Raw genomic sequence first — 3,804 nt, 5'->3', positions numbered from 1 at the left:
TACGACATTATGATATTTATCAATGAAGTTATCATTGCTCAAAAAAATATGTATATATATATTTGTTTTTTTTTTCATCTTACCTTCAACTCAAATTTAATAATTTAAATATTGATTGTGTTTCATAGATTTATTATATTTCTAATTTTATTTTTATATTTGACTAATGTTTGAAATATATAAAATTATGTGATCATAGACATAACATTATAATAGTACATATTTTCATAATTGCTAATACTCATCTATGGGTAGTAACTATTAAGAAGGCTTCTATATATATATATATATTATCATTCCTCGTTAATCATGTTTGGATAAACTAGATAGCAACTTAATTTCATTGTATGAAAATATTTCATACAGTGATAAGACATGAAACGACAATTTTCCAATATTGGTGTGTTGTCCAAAGTGAGCATATATGATCATAAACTAGTAACAAAAATTGAAGCTTAACAAAAATTGAAGCTTAGTTAGTGTTTGATTTGAGTGAATGGAAATGAATAAAATGGAATGAAATGTTTTTTTATTCTATTTTATTGTTTGGTTGGTAAGATCAAGTGGGAACGAATTTTTCAATGGAAATATTATTACACATTTTTATAGAATTATTGTTCCACTTAAAATTGGGTGGAAAAGCAATTCCATTCCATTTTTTATATTATTAAAAAACTATGATTATTATATAATATTATAACTCTTATTTATTTTTACATCATTCTTATTATATTTGTTTGAGTTTATACTTTTTTTTACTTTGTGTTTTTTCTAATTATTGGTTTAGACCCTTTGTTTATAAAAATAGTAACAATAAGCCTCTAGCACTAGTTTTGGTCAACAAAAAATTCACTATTCTTAAAATACCATTGCATTTAATGTTTTATTATATTTTAAAATACTTTTAATATATTTCATTTTTTAAGAACAAAATAAAAAATAATTTAAATTAAACAAATTATATTAGATTTTCTTTTTCTTTCCTTTTTCTTGTGTTCTTCTTCCATTCTGCTTCTTCCTCTTCTCTATCAAAGCCGGTGAGCCCAAAGCCCATGTCCGGCGAGCCCTGCCTCTTGGTTTGTCAAGCCACGCACTCAGCTAGTCCATCGAGCCTTGCACCCAGCTGGTTCATTGAGCCTCGCACCCTGGTTCATTGACCTTTTGCAACCCTGTGCCTCGTCCAGATCTGCCTCCTCCCTGCCAAATCTTCGTCCTTCGGTTGCCACACTTCGCGACCTCTTTTGGATGCCCCAGTTCGACTCACAAGCAGGTAAGTAGCAAAACCCATATAGTTTTCTTGTTTGATAGCTTTTCTTGAAATTAGAGGTTATATTTCAGAGAAATTATTTTCGAATATGTGTTTGATGTTGGATACTAACTCATTTTTCATATCTTTTTCTTTTCAGATTTTGGTTGAGGCTAGGTTTCTAGAACTGATTTTATTTATGATTAGTTTGCCTTTGGATTCTAAGTTTTTATTTGGGTGTTACATTTTTAATTTGAATAATCATTTGAGATGTTGAAAATTGAATTGAGATTTGAATGAGTTTGTTGCTCGCTGGCTTTGGGGAACATTTGAGATGTTGAAGAAGAAGAGGCTTAGTTTATGTTATATAATTTGTTTGATTTAAATTCTTTTTTTTTAAGAAAGGAAATACATTAAAAGTATTTTAAAATCTAATAAAACATTAAATACAAGCAAGTTTTAGGAATAGTTAATTTTTTTTTTACCAAAATTAGTGTCAGGGACTTATTTTTATAATTTTTATCAACAAAGGGTATAAACCCTTGTTATTTTTGCATCAATTTTATTATTTTTATATAATTCTTATTATATTTGTTAATTTTACATCATTTTTATTATATATTATTAAAAAAGTGTGTATTGTACAAAAATATATTATTATATATTATTTAATTATTTTAGACATTCATCTTAAATTTAGTAGTCATCATAAAATTTTATATTATTTAAAAATGAGACCTATTACAAACTATTAAAATTTAAATATCCATCTTACTAAGATTTAAATTTAATATGAAATTAGATTTTACGAATTTTTTAATAAAATAAAATTTTCATTCAATTAAGTAAAATTTTAATTATTAATGATATTTTATTATACTTTTTTCTACAAAATATTTATATAATATATATTTATTTAATTTCTATATAAGAGTAATTTAATAAAAAAAATTATTTAGAATAAAATTGATAAGTTGGTATACAATAAAAACTAACATTAAAAAATAATGATAATTTGATTAAAAAATATATTTTATAAAAGTAGAGTAAAGGCATTTTGGTCAAAACAATATAATTTCATTTCATATTATACAAAACATAGTAATTCTTATTTAGTTACTAATTCCAATGTCTCTACCAAATAAAAAAAAATCAAAATTTCATTCCTATTATATTACCATTACTATTAACCTTCATTTTTGTTTTGAATGGCGATCTTACTTTCGTGTTTTAAGATCATTGTTTTGTTCGTGTTAATTTATCAATGTGTCACCTATATATTATATAGATTGGTTGAGTGTTAATTGATCTTAATTTGGCCTGACATGAACCTCCTCAACAGTCACATGGGAAATTTCGTTGTACCAAACTCACTTATTATATTTATCATTCATATAGAACAACCATACCATCACCTCATAATTAGTATTCATTAATGAGGTTGTTTGACAAGAACTATACTGAGCCTTTCAAGCAATGTATTAGGAACTGCCGCAAATGCTTCAAATCAAAATAATGTATGCATACGTACAATAATAAACTTCTTCACTAACATTTTTTCTTGTTTTATCCTTTAGTTCGACTTTGGTTCAAAAGAATGTGATTATGTGAATCAATGGCGGACCCAGGGAATTAATTATAGGGGGCGTAATTTTTTGTTTTTCCAAAAGAAAAGAGTACGCTAAAAAAGTAATTAAAATAATAACAACCTTTGTGAATATTCAAATAAATATAGCATGATTTTGTTATTATATAAATAATTTTATTGACGCGGTTTTTCAGCAACAATGAATTAATAAATTCGAAAATGAAAATTAAGTTTTATCTATAATAATAATAATAAACAAGAGTTTTGTGTGGTTCAGTAGTTAAAACTCACCTAATCCACGAGTCTATGCTATAGCTTTTTTCTCTCTTAAGAAATTATTTATGACAATTTTTGCAGAGTTTTGACATACAAAGTTCTATCCCTTGATCTGTCCAATACAACATATTTCTCTCTTAAGAAATTGTTTACGACAATTTTTGCAGAGCTTTGGTATACAAGGTTCTGTCCCTTAATCTGTCCATTCCCCCTCTATTTATAGGGGTTTACTAGACACATTTGAGAGTCGTTTGATATATTTGTTACTTATAGGTTTGAGTTATTTCCCAAATGTATAATTGAGTTCACTTAAAGACATAAACTGCCTGGCGTTATACGTTCCCCAGGCAGGGGTTACAAGTCATAAATTAATAACGTCTCCAAGTCTCCAGTAATTCAATTCCACGAATTCCACACATTGGCAGAGAGCTAAATGTGTGCTACGCGATCTAGAGGATTCTAGACTCTCACTGACTCGAACATTAAGATGTTTGAGTTACTTATTATGCGACCTAAGGATCCAGTTGGGAGATCTCCTTATTGTCTGGTCGGATAGGTCTTGACTCGAACTATTGGTTCAGGGAACTTGTACCACATTCTGGAAGCTATAAATAACTTCATTAAATGCTTGATACCTGTACCATGAACATGACAGGTTAGTTTGTATTTTCTATTTACAAAATTTACCCTCAAG

The 3,804-nt window shown here is 27.3% G+C and overlaps 1 long non-coding RNA gene across 1 annotated transcript; it reads left to right on the top strand.

Moving 5' to 3' along the window:
- The first annotated feature begins 876 nt into the window (after positions 1-876).
- Positions 877-1,617, top strand: LOC133816544 (uncharacterized). Its single transcript, XR_009885319.1, has 2 exons — positions 877-1,270; positions 1,407-1,617. It is a non-coding gene; the product is annotated as an uncharacterized LOC133816544 (long non-coding RNA).
- The last annotated feature ends 2,187 nt before the right edge of the window (positions 1,618-3,804 follow it).

The sequence above is a fragment of the Humulus lupulus genome, chromosome 2 (genome assembly GCF_963169125.1).
Source record: "Humulus lupulus chromosome 2, drHumLupu1.1, whole genome shotgun sequence".
Lineage (NCBI taxonomy): Eukaryota > Viridiplantae > Streptophyta > Magnoliopsida > Rosales > Cannabaceae > Humulus > Humulus lupulus.
Note: the sequence above shows the minus strand (reverse complement) of the source record. Positions and strands in the feature narration are given on the sequence as shown.